Raw genomic sequence first — 13,849 nt, 5'->3', positions numbered from 1 at the left:
TTATATATGAAATTTATTGTCAAATTGGTTTCCATACAACACCCAGTGCTCATCCCAAAAGGTGCCCTCCTCAATACCCATCACCCACCCTCTCCTCCCTCCCACCCCCCATCAACCCTTAGTTTGTTCTCAGTTCTCAACAGTCTCTTATGCTTTGGCTCTCTCCCACTCTAACCTCTTTTTTTTTTTTTTCCTTCCCCTCCCCCATGGGTTCCTGTCAAGTTTCTCAGGATCCACATAAGAGTGAAACCATATGGTATCTGTCTTTCTCTGTATGGCTTATTTCACTTAGCATCACACTCTCCAGTTCCATCCACGTTGCTACAAAAGGCCATATTTCATTTTTTCTCATTGCCACGTAGTATTCCATTGTGTATATAAACCACAATTTCTTTATCCATTCATCAGTTGATGGACATTTAGGCTCTTTCCATAATTTGGCTATTGTTGAGAGTGCTGTTATGAACATTGGGGTACAAGTGCCCCTATGCATCAGTACTCCTGTGTCCCTTGGATAAATTCCTAGCAGTGCTATTGCTGGGTCATAGGGTAGGTCTATTTTTAATTTTCTGAGGAACCTCCACACTGCTTTCCAGAGCGGCTGCACCAATTTGCATTCCCACCAACAGTGCAAGAGGGTTCCCGTTTCTCCACATCCTCTCCAGCATCTATAGTCTCCTGATTTGTTCATTTTGGCCACTCTGACTGGCGTGAGGTGATACCTGAGTGTGGTTTTGATTTGTATTTCCCTGATAAGGAGCGACGCTGAACATCTTTTCATGTGTCTGTTGGCCATCCAGATGTCTTCTTTAGAGAAGTGTCTATTCATGTTTTCTGCCCATTTCTTCACTGGGTTATTTGCTTTTCGGGTGTGGAGTTTGGTGAGCTCTTTATAGATTTTGGATACTAGCCCTTTGTCCGATATGTCATTTGCAAATATCTTTTCCCATTCCGTTGGTTGCCTTTTAGTTTTGTTGGTTGTTTCCTTTGCTGTGCAGAAGCTTTTTATCTTCATAAGGTCCCAGTAATTCACTTTTGCTTTTAATTCCCTTGCCTTTGGGGATGTGTCAAGTAAGAGATTGCTACGGCTGAGGTCAGAGAGGTCTTTTCCTGCTTTCTCCTCTAAGGTTTTGATGGTTTCCTGTCTCACATTCAGGTCCTTTATCCATTTTGAGTTTATTTTTGTGAATGGTGTGAGAAAGTGGTCTAGTTTCAACTTTCTGCATGTTGCTGTCCAGTTCTCCCAGCACCATTTGTTAAAGAGACTGTCTTTTTTCCATTGGATGTTCTTTCCTGCTTTGTCAAAGATGAGTTGGCCATACGTTTGTGGGTCTAGTTCTGGGGTTTCTATTCTATTCCATTGGTCTATGTGTCTGTTTTTGTGCCAATACCATGCTGTCTTGATGATGACAGCTTTGTAGTAGAGGCTAAAGTCTGGGATTGTGATGCTGGAGTGCACAATTTAAAGGGGGACTCACTTTCAGATGCTGGCCCTGTGTTTATAAGGGAGGCCTCTGAGGCATTTTTTCTTTGCTTTTCTTTAAGAAATAGCCACATTTTTGGCTGGGCAGCTTTCTCAGCCTGTTTCCTACTTCTAGATACTCAAGAACAAAGAGACTTCTTTTCATTTTAAATTGTCTCAGTCTGGTTTAGCTCATGCTCATCCAACTCCCTTAAAGTCTTTGTACTGGTCCACTGCATTACACAAAAGCTACACCCCATCCTTCTTTTCCAGACAGGTCTCTCTTTCCTGACTTACAGATTAGGTTTTTGTGCGATGACAACCTGCAGATCTATAAAAGTTCTTTTGTCTAGGTGGGCGGGTTTACTAGGTTTAAAGACAACCTCAATATTCCTCCTGCATTGCTCCCTTCCTCTCACATGATTGACTACACTCCAGCACTTCTGACACCAGATGGGTGGGGGTTTCCCACATCAAGCAATTCTGTGACAGCAGCTGGGTGTCCTACAATTTAAGTCAGTTCTGACATTGTCTACCTGAAGACAGCATCAGATCCCACAGGTTAAGGGCTCAGTCCCACAAGACTAACCCCCACCCTCCAACACACATACTTTACATGCCAATCACTAGTAGGTCCCTAGGTTACCCACGATTTCTGTCTGACCTGGCCACAAATCGCAGGTTCTCATGACCTCCTCCCCTCAGATTCAAGTATTGCAACAACAGCTTACAGAACTCAGGGAAGCACCTACTTAGGGTTACCAGTTTATTAAAGAATGTAAGGACACAGATGAACTGCCAGGGGAAGAGACACATAGGGCAAGGTCTGGGAGGCTTCCTGAGCAGAGGAGCTTTTGTCTCCGTGGAACTGGGGTACTTGGACTTCCCATTATGTGCTCACAAACTTGGAAGCTCTCTGATCTCCCTACTTCGGGGATTTTTATGGAGACTTCATTATGTAGCCATGATTGAACATTAACTTCATTTCCAGCCCCTCTCCCCTCTTGGGAGGATGAGAGGTAGGGTTGAGAATTCCAAGCTTCTAATCCTGGTGTGGTCTTTCTGGTGACGAGCCTACATCCAGGAGCCCAGCAAAAGTCACCTCATTAGAACAAAAGACCCTGCTATCACCCAGGAAATTCCAAGGGACTTAGAAACTCCATGTCAGGAACTGGGGTCAAAGGGAAACTATTAGAACAAAAGAAGCTCCTAGTACTCTTATCACTTAGGAAATAACAAGAGGTGTAGGAGCTCATCGCCAAGACTGAGGGGTAGATGCCAATATATGTATGTTTTCTATTATTTCACACTAGTACCACCTTAAACATTTCAAAAGTCTTAACAAAGGGTCATACAGCCATATCTTTGATTTGTCCTTTGCTCTGAGCTATTTCTTTTTTTTTTTTTTTAATATTTATTTTTTTGAGAGAGCGCAAACATACATGTGGGGGAGGAGCAGAGAGAGGGAGGGAGAGAATCCCAAGCAGTCTCCACACTGTCAGCAGAGAGCCTGACATGGAGCTCGTACTCACAAACCATGAGACCATGACCTGAGTCAAAACCAAGAGTCGGACGCTTAACCAACTGAGCCATCCAGGGGCCCCTGAACTATTTCTTACTTTAAGTCTCTTTGGCTCTCTGGGGAGACCAAAATGTGAAACCTTTCTATTTTGCAATCTAACAAGTCCCAGGGCCTCTAAATTTCTTTTAAATTCTGCTTGCAAATACAATAGTTCTTTCTTCAGCTCATCTCTCTGCAGCAGCTGTAAGTACCCAATGTACTTTTCCAATGTGTTTGGAAATCTCTTTAGCCAGGCCCAGAAGTTTACTAGTTATTTCCATCCTTTTGGTTGCTGTAGACAATGCCTTGTCAATTGTTTTGGTACTGATAACATGGGTCATCATTCTTCCAGCCTGCCATCCTAGTCTCCACTAAGGCCAGTCCTATGGCCAACGCCTAACTTTGTTCTTCTAAGTTTTGGGTACAGAAACCCTACTTCTGGTACCATTTTATGCATCAGTTAATTATTGTTGCATAGCGAACCACTCAGAAAACTTACTGGCTTAAAAATGCCTTTTCTTTCCCTTTTTATTTCCTAAGATTCTGTGGTTTGGCTGAGTGGGTTTTTCTAATCTGGGCTGGCTGGACTAGGGCTGGAAGATCACTGATGACCCAGGCACATTATCTGATGTTGAGCTGGAACAACAGGACACCTGGGTCACTCTTCTCTAGCAGCTAGCATGCTAGCCCAGGCTTCTTCACATGAAGGCTGGGTTCTAAAAGCAGTGATGGAGAGCAAGCCTTTTTCTGTTATCTGTTTGCATTTCACTTGTTAATTGTCAAGTGACCAAAGCAAGTCATGTGGCCAAACCCAGATTCAACCAGTGGATAAATAGAATTGATGATAAGAATTCTAAAATATGTGGCCATTCTCAAAATGTGTAACATAAAGTATGCATTTTTTTTGTGGGATTATTTCATTCATCTCAGGGAACTGCTTGTTGTCCAGTGTGATGGATATTTTTAGGTGTCAACTTGACTAGGCCACAGAATGCTCAGATAGTCTGTCAAACATCATTCTGGGTATGTCTGTGACCGTATATCTGATGAGATTAACATCTGAATTGGTATAATTGGTATACTGAGTAAAGTTGGTTGACTTCCATCATGTGAGTGGACTTCATCCAATCTACTGAAGACCTACATAGAAAAATAAAGTTGGGTAAGAGGGATTCTGTCTGATTGCTTGAGTAGGGACATTGGTCTTCTTCTGCCTCAACTAGAATGTATACTCTTGGCTTTCCTGGTTCTTGGGCCTTCAGATTGGGGCTAGAACTTCACTACTGGTTCTCCTAGGTCTCAAGCACACCAACTGTAGATTTTGGGACTTCTCAACCTTCATAATTGTGTGAGTCAACTCCTGACAATAGATCTCTTTATAAATAACACATTCAAAAGATATCTGTCTATATCTATATGTCTACTATTGGTTCTGTTTCTCTGGAGTACCCTGACTAAATACAGCTAGTATTCCTGGAATTATGGGATGGGTATCAGGAATCATCATCGTATATCATACGTAACACTGATCAAGTGACTGTTATATTTCAGGCACTGTTCTAAGTGCTTTACTTCTATTAATTCACTTAATTATCATAGCAATCCTATGAGAGAGGCATTTTTAGTATACTCATTTATAAAAGATAAATAGGAGATACAGAGAAGGGTAAAACTTGCCCAAGGACATGCAGCCACCAATGACAAGACTGAGCTTACAACCAGCCAGTCTCGCTGTAGAACTTGTGATCTAACCGCCATATTTTACTAACTTTCTAAGAAGAAAGGGAAGTGGTAGAGGAAGGAGTGAGAGATGGAGGAGAGGTCAAAAGAGGAAAGGAGCTAAGGGTTGATGTAACAGAGGTCTCAGGGCCTAAATCATAACAAATCTTGTGTGACAAAGTAGGTACTTTGGGGGTGTCTATACAGGTCAAGTATCCTTTTCAAATGCTTCTTCCAACCAGACACTCTCAGGAACTATGTATAGACTCATTTTACCCCTTTCCTCTGACCTCTGTTGGTAGAACTTGATCCAACTTGGGTCAATAATAATCCTTCAAGAGTTTGGAAATAGGACTGAGAGATTTCATATTGGTCTGCACTTGACTGTTGTAATTGGAAGAAGCAAACTCAAGAGGTGTGGGGGCCAAGTCCTGCCTACCATGTGGCCTTGAGAGACTGAGGAAAAGGAATTCTAGATGCAAGTGAGAGCAGACAAGATGAATGGTGGGTCCTTGAGCTGCCCTCTGTTCTCAGTCCCAGGAGCTCCCTTCACTCCTGCTCCTCCTCACAAGGTTACCCCGCTTCTACTGTGTCTTGCTTCTGTTAGAGCCCACTGACCTGTGGTACTTATAACCCAAGGTCTGAGGGATTTTATACACCCAGGAAAGAAGAGTTTAAACTTATTTGAAGGTGATGAAAACCCTCCCAACAACTTAAACACAGCAAAAAGGAAGGGGGAGTAGAATCGTCCCATGTGTACCGAAGTGTAGAAATTCAAGAGTGACCAATTTGAGCTCAGAAGAATGAAGAGCTTCCCAACATTAGCACTGCCTGAAATCAAAGCAGTTTGAACCCTAAAGTGGGGCTGGCACTTGGGTAGCATAAGCCCAGAATAACCCACCACATGACAGAGTGAATTCAAGCTTCAGGAAGGGCAGGAGTTAGGCCGGACGATGACTTTCAGGGTCCCTTCTGCCCTGCAATTTGTGATTCTGTGACTCTGTTTTGGGGCCTGGATGTGTTTCTGTCAGGACTTTGTTTCTGTGAGGAGGCATTCCTGGTTTAGAACACACAGTTGTATCAGCCGCCTCAGGGAACATTCGCTTTAGCAGGAGATGAGATGAGACAGCTGGCTTCCTAAGCCCCTGCACTGTGAAGGTGGAGGCAGGAACTAGGACCTTTCTCTCTTGGTAAACAATGTTTCTTCCCCTCACCTGCCCAGATGGGCCAGCCAGCTCCTTAGGCATGTTAACGAGCCTCTCTCTGGTGAAGGCTCTAGGCACTGAGCCCCTGAACAACAATTAAAAGTCAGGCTGTGTCTGAAAGCTACTGACTGGCTTCTGCTACTCCATACACCCTCGTCTATGCCTCCTTTCTGTCCCCATCCTGCCACAAACAGAACTGGTGTTTCAGGTTTGAAAAACAATAATTACTTATTAGTAAAGAAATCCAGAAAGCCTAAAGAAAATAGGAATAATTCAAAATCCCATCACTCAGAAGTAATCAGCACTCACTTTTTTTGGTGAACATCTATCAAATCTCTTACATACACACACCAGAATATAATGATCTCAACCTTCGAGCCATTCTGTAAACAGTGTTTTCACGTACTCACCTCTCCTGGACATGTTTTCACGTCGATAAACATGGACTGACCTCACTAGGCCCCCTCTTCTCCCTTCCTGGAGCTTTCCCCGCTTCATTTGGGTCTCGGCAGCCATCTCAGCCCAGTCAGCCCAGGCTTCCTTCCCCAGACATCAATAATTGAACAAAAGCCTCCGCAGACTCAGGGCTGGACACCATGGCTGCTGCCCCCGGCCCAGAGGCCGCTGTGCTCTCTGCTCAGCCACAACCTTCCTGCTGAGGCTGTGGAAAGAGCAGCTGCTGGGGAAATCACACTGAAAGAAAGCGACAACAGAAATTTCTCTTGGCTCGTTGGCTGGCTTGTCTCATTCCTTCTTTAAGAAATTCTTGGTTTGTCTCTAATTATCCAGTACCCAGAGCTTCAGAGCAAGGTTGTGGCTGAGAGGATGCCACACTTCAAACAATTTGTCAAGGAAGCTTTGGATCTTTGGCACAAGAGACACTATAGAAAAGTTGAATGCGGCTGTGGATCCATAGACTCTTGCCAAATGAGACTTGTGGCTTCTCAGGCAACAGGATGGTGCCTGATTCACAGGGATGATGTCAGGTGATGGGTGGGCCTGCCACTGGCTTCTCCACTGGAATGTTCATCCTGATGGGAGCCTGCCCCCCCTCCTCTGGGGTTTATCCTAAAACAAGCAATCAATGCTTATGAATATAAGCTTCATCTTTAGATTTTTGTTTTTCCTCTAGCTAGAGGCATTAAATACAGGACGTGGTTTTTCAACTTGGGCACTATTGACATTTGGGCTGGATAATACTTTGCCTTAAAGGACTGTCTGTCATGTGCATTGTAGAATATTTAGAAACATCCCTGGTCTCTACCCACTAGAAGCTGGTAGCATCCCCCTCAGTTGTAACAACCAGACATATCTCTAGATATTGCCAGATATTCCTGGGGAGGGAGATTAAAATCACCCCTGATTGAGAACCACAGGCATAGAGGTTGAAAGGGTGAGCATTGCAACCAGACCAAGTCCTGGCACTGACTCTAACTTTACTGTGTCACTTTAATAAAGTTATTTTTAATATTTTTGGCCCTTGGTTTTCTCATCCTTACAATGGGAAAAGTAACAGTACCTACCACAAGCAGTTTAGTGAGGGGAATAAATGAAATGAGGGACATAAGGTAGACAGCAAAGGGCTCAGTGAATTATCTGATTCTATTTTTCACAATAATTCTTTGAAGTAGATAATATCAATAAACTAATTTCTCAGGACTGAAAATTGTGATGGAGGGATGTTGGGCAACTTCCTTGATTAGGAAGTGGCTCATGTTGTTAATTCCTGGGGCAAGGGAACTTTCCAACCATGCCTGGAACAGGTCATGGCACCAGCTCCCTCAAGTCAGGAGAAGCAAGGAGGTTTGGGGTTCCAAACTCATGGACCTGTTGTCTTGGTTTACCCCAATGTGCTTCACAGAAGTCATCATTCTTCTCTGTGACCAGGTTGTACAAGGAAGCCTTTTTTAAAAAAAAATTTTTTAAGTGTTTTTTTTTTTTGAGAGACAGTGAGTTGGGGGGTGGGGCAGAGAGAGCGGAAGACAGAGAATCCCAAGCAGGCTCCACACTGTCAGCACAGAGCCCGACGCAGGGCTTGAACTCATGAAACTGCGAGATCATGACCTGAGCTGAAACCAAGAGTGGGGCACTTAACCTATGGAGCCACCCAGATGCCCCTACAAGAAAGCCTTTTTGTAACTCCAAGGCATCATGCAAATGAAAGCTGCTATTATTACACAGAACTTATCCCTCTGAGGATGTAAATGCCCAAGGGAGAGGTTTATTTACTCCATAGGAGTGGACCTCACTGGCCTTTGAAATCCCTTTCCCTACTTAAGTTTTTATGGAGCCAACATCTTATGAATGAAGACACTGAGAACTGGTGTCAATGGTGAGAGAAGAAAGAAAGAGAATAGCCAGAGCTAGGGACCTGAGGAGGGGATAAGCAAGTAATCTGGAAGATTCCATCACAAGATGGCCCCATGGAAGGCTGCTTCATTTCTGAGGATGCCCCTCTTCTGCTCCAGCCTGAACTTCCAGATTCAAGGCTCAATCAGGGGTGAATAGAAGGATGAACAGATAGGTAACAAGCAAGTGTAGTGAAATGTAAATGATAGAATCCAGGTGGTAGGTGTGTGGGTGTTCACTGTAAAATTATTTCACTTTGCTGTATGTTTTGAAAATTTTCATAATATAATTAATCTCTGGAAGAATGAAAGAAAAAAATGTCCTAAGGCCAGAGACCCCAGCTGCAGGGATGGACAGACCTCAAGGCTTTTTCTTTTTGCTCTGACCCTCTGGAAGCTTCCTTCTCCGGGCAGATGCAACTGGGCTGTGGCCACTTTGGCATCATGTTATTCCCTGAGGAATGGGGATGGCCTGGAGAGAAGCAAGACTCACTGAGTCACACTCCTGAAGGCTACAATTTGATTTTAGCGCTACCTAATTTTTCCTTCCCCATGTCTGTCTCTCATTTGTGCAGAAGTCTCCTGGAAGAAGCAGGCATCCCAGACACGGTCCCCTGCTCTGGGCCTCTTTCTTCACCCCTAAGTTCAGTGGCCACCTCACTGGGCTCCAGAGCCTTAGAGGCCTCATCCGGCTTCTGACACTGACAATTAACAAAATACCAGGGATGTGGTAAGTAGTCTATTACAATTCCTGAATTTACAGTTTTACCAGGAGCACATTAGAATATATTTCTTTCCTTTTGAATTTCAAACTTGAAAATACGTTTTGTATTTTGTATTTGTATTTCGTATTTGTATGTATGAGATTAAGCAATTTAATTAAGAAATTTTTAAAGTCTTTCTAAAGAGCAAATAAATTCTTACAGCTCCTTCATTCTAACCTGTTATTTTCCTGTCAGAAGTAGTTATTGGTTGAGATCACCAGTAACTTTTGGACAGGCACGGGTTTGAATCCCAGCTCTGCCACTTGCTAGCTCTATCTATGATCATGGGCCAATTCCACCACCTTTCCAAGCCTCATTTTCCTTACCTATAAGGTGACAATTCCAGCTTAGTGTTGTTTGGAAATTAGAAAATATGTTTAAAGGTCTTCGTGTGATGCTTGGCACAGAGTATGTTCTCAATTAATGGTAGCTATTAATACCACTATCATTATTATAGTTTTCTTTTAGCCCTTGCTTACAGACATCCAAATTTTTATATAGTTGAAGGAACAGTTTACTTACATTTCCAATTTTTGACACCAGAAGACCCTGGCTGTCTGGCTGCCAAGTATCAGGGTTACATGTTCTGTCTCGGGAATTTATTTATATTAATCAAACTCATAGAAGGCTGAAATACAAATCCAAGTGTCAATGTTTTGACTTACTGAGGTATATATAACTGCCTTAATTGTTAAAAAAAAAAAAGGAGAAAATGTATGAAATGATTATGTCACTTATGATTTTAGAGATTTTGCTACCTACTTTTTCTTCTAACCTTTTGCTTCTGACATGATAATGTTGACTAGAAGTAGGAATTGCAGACATCATTGTCCCATGCTAATCTCAGGGTAAAGTTTACAGATTGCAGGAGGTAGTTTTTTTTTGGGGGGGGGTTGTTTCTTGTTGTTGTTTTTTTAAGTTGTATGAGATTAATTAAGCAATATTAAACCACCCTTGCCATCCTGGAATAAATCCAATTTGGTAATAATGTATTATCCTTTTAATGTATTTGCTGGATATTTTATATTAAACTTTTCAGAGCGATTGGTCTGAATTTTCCTTTTTTACAATGTAATGTTTTTTGTCAGTTTTTTTTTTTAAGGATAGTTTTTTTTTAAGTTTATTTAAGTTTAAGAGAGAGAGAGAGAGAGAGAGAGAGAGAGAGGCTGAGAGAGGGAGACAGAGAATTCCAAGAAGGCACTGCACATGTCAGAGCCTGACATGGGGCTCTCCCATTAAATGGGAGATTGTGACCTCAGCCGAAATCCAAAGTCGCATGCTTAACTGGGTGAGCCACCCAGGCACCCTTCTTCTTATCAGTTTTTAATCTCAAGACAATGCTACCATCTTCTTCTTATTATTTTTTTTAAGTAAATAAATGGAAAAGTTTGTACAAGATTGATATAATTCCTTTCTTAAAAGATTGGAGAATTCACCAGTTAAATCATCTGGGCTTAGAGATTTTCTTATGGGAAGATTTCTAATTAGAAAATGAATTCCTTTAAAAAGTTGTTTTCCTATTATATTGAAACACAATAGTTTTTTTCTGTTAGAAAATTAATTTTTTTGTTGTTAGGAATAGGACAATTCAGACTTTTTATTTCCTCTTGTGTCAGTTTACTAAGTTAGGTTTTTCAAAGACTGGCCACTTAAAGTTTCATATTTGTCGGTATCAAGTTACTCATAATATCTTATTACCTTTTTAATGTCTGTTGGACCTGTAATGATCCCCTTTTTATTTCAGATTTTGGTGATTTGTCTTTTTCTTTTATTATATCACTAAAGGTTTTCTAAGAGCAACATTTGGTTTTCCTGGTTTTCTCTATTTTGCATTTATTTCTCTATTTCATTTGTTCATTCTCTTATGACATTATTGTCTTCTGTTTTCTTTGGGTTTATTTTGTGATATTTTCATATTCTTGAAATCGACACTTAAGATCATGGATTTCTTTTCAGACTTTATTTCTAATACATGCATTTAAGGCTCTAATAATGTATCTTCTATGGCTGCATCCAACAAATGTTGATAGGTCACATTTTCATTATCACTCAGTTCAAAATATATCCTGATTTAATTGAGTATATTCTTTCACTCACAGCTTACTTAGAAATGTATTGCCTAATTTCCCAACATTTGGATAATTCAAATGTTTTATAGCTTAATTCTACTGTAGTCAAAAGATATTACAATGAATAAATCACATTCTTTGGAAATCACTGAAATTTATTTCATGGCCCTGCATGGCCAATTTGGGTAATGTTTTATATTTGAAAAAATATATATTGTCCTTGTTGCAGTGTTTCATATACATCAATTAGCTGAAGTTGGTTTACTGTGTTGTTCAGATCTTCTATGTCTTTATTGATTTTTTTTTGAATGCTGTTTAATTAGTTCCTGAGAGTGGTATCTTAAAGCAATACCATTCCCCCAACATACTTAACCACCCATCCTATGATTATGGGTTGGCCTATTTCTTGTTGATCTGCCAATTTTTGCTTCTTAAATTTTGAAGCTCTAATAATCTATGCAAGTTTAGAATTGTTTTATCATCCTGGAAGACTGACTTTATCCTTGTGAAATATCTTCCTTTTCTGTGGTTAAGTCTTCTTGACTAAAAGTCTCTGTCTCCTGCTATTAGTATGATGAAATCATCTTTTTTTCAGTTTACATCTACATGCATTTGATTTTTTTAATGGGACACATTTAAAAAACAAAATTCTTGTGATGTCTGGGTGGCTCAGTTCATAAAGCATCTGACTCTTGATCTCAGGGTTGTGAGTTCAAGCCCCACATTGGCCATAGAACCCACTTAAAACAATAAAATAAATAAAAATGAAATTCTCCATATTGTCATCAATTTCTTGGACCATAATAATTACCAATTTAAAACTCTGTGCCTGATAATGCTTATGTTTATATTGCCTATGAGTCTGTTTTTATCCTCTGCTTTTCCTCTTTGTTCTATTTCTTGGCGTGCCTGTTAATTTTGAATGCTATAAAATGTGTAAGAAAAACTGACACTCTGATGATGTTATATTTCTCTAGAGAAAATTTACCTTATCCTCTGGCAGGCAGCTAGGATGGAGGCAAAATGTCTTAATCTAATCAGGGATTGAGCTCACTTAAAGTTGGGGGCAGGCTTTGTAAGACTCAGTTGCAGAATTTGCATGATTTGCTCTCCCTCTGATTTTCCCCAAGCTCTAAGGTAGAATCTCACCCAAGACACTGGAGTACTTACCAGGGCGCCTTCCCTTGGTATATCCTAAATTCTAATTTTATCTCCCCAGCATCACAAAACTTTCCAAATTTGTTGTTGGATTTCTAGCCATGTTCTTCTCATTTTTTTAGTCTCTCATTTCATCAGGCCTATGAAACAACAAATTCCTTGAAGTAAAACTGGAGTAGAGCATTGGTCTCATTTCTTTGTACCTCTTTTCTCTTTGGAGTTTAGTCCCTCAATTCATGGCTTCTATAACACATCCAAACCCAACTTTTGCCTCCCCTGTCTCATGAGGTTGCTGACAGCTCTGTTGTCTTCTCTATTATCAGCTGTCTTTCACCCATCTTCTCAGTCTCTCATTTCACCCTGTAATATTTGACAAATGCTCCAGAGGAGAAAGTCATTATCCATTTGTCAGGCTTAAATCAGTAACATTTCGTTCTAAAATCTTGATTTCTCACATCCTGGTTGCCTCCGTATCTCTGTGGCTTCCTGAAGATTTTTGTTGCTTATTTTGTTATTGTTGTTGTATTTTATCTAGCTTTTCTACTTACTCTGTTGTTCTGCTGCAAGTTACTCCAACAAGCTGCAGTTAATTATAAGTGACCTCACATACAGAACTGATACCTTTTCTCATAAGGTCATATGTTAGTTCTGTTTTATAATAAAGTCTGTTATACATATAAAAATCATAGATTCTAAGGTTACTACAATGAACTTTGATGTAACCAAAGATGCTTGAAGAACTAGGCTTATAAATGGAAAGCACAATGGGAAATCTATCAGTGCTATAGCTCCAAAAATGGCTCTATGACTTTATTATAATCTTTAAAAAATTCCCTAAGATGTAAATTTTTACCCATGTAAATTAAACTTCCCACTTTACAGAGCAATAAGTAAAGAAAAAGAGCTCTGAGATGGGTGTGCCTGAGACACTTAATAAATACGAAAATATTTATAAAATAAATAAAAGAAAATGGGTTGAAGCTGACAAGGTTATAAAGGGGATTCTTTTACTGAAAAAACATAATGCTTGAGTTCTACAAAAATAAAACAAGAAATTAATAAAGACTGTGAAGATGATGGTTCTTTTGAGTGAAGAGACAGCTACTTTGATCTTTCATGCAGTGAATAATTTTACAGAAAGATGGTCATATTACTCTACTCAGGAGGTCATGCAACTGAAATATTTTCTCTCTTCTTTCATTTGAAAAAAGAAAAATGGGAAGATAGCAACCAGATGGTAAGAAAATCGGTTTAACAGGTTTCAGGTTAGTACTTAAATAACTTAGAATATAGATCCAGCTGTTCTGACAGACTTAAAATAACATGCTTTTAATTATATAGATCAGGAGTCCTCAAAATATGGACTTGGGGTCAAATCTGGCCTGTTGCCTATTTTTTACAAATAAAGTTTTATTGGAACATAGACATACCCATGCATTTATGAATTGTCTATGGCTGCTTTTGAGCTACAACAGCAGAGTTAGTAGCAGAGTAGTAGCCATGATGGATCATATGGCTTGCAAAGTCTAAAATATTTATCATCTGATTCTTTACAGAGAAAAA

The sequence above is a fragment of the Herpailurus yagouaroundi genome, unplaced genomic scaffold, assembly GCF_014898765.1.
Source record: "Herpailurus yagouaroundi ecotype Mexico unplaced genomic scaffold, PumYag 77, whole genome shotgun sequence".
NCBI classification, from domain to species: domain Eukaryota; kingdom Metazoa; phylum Chordata; class Mammalia; order Carnivora; family Felidae; genus Herpailurus; species Herpailurus yagouaroundi.
This window is presented reverse-complemented; position numbering follows the sequence as displayed.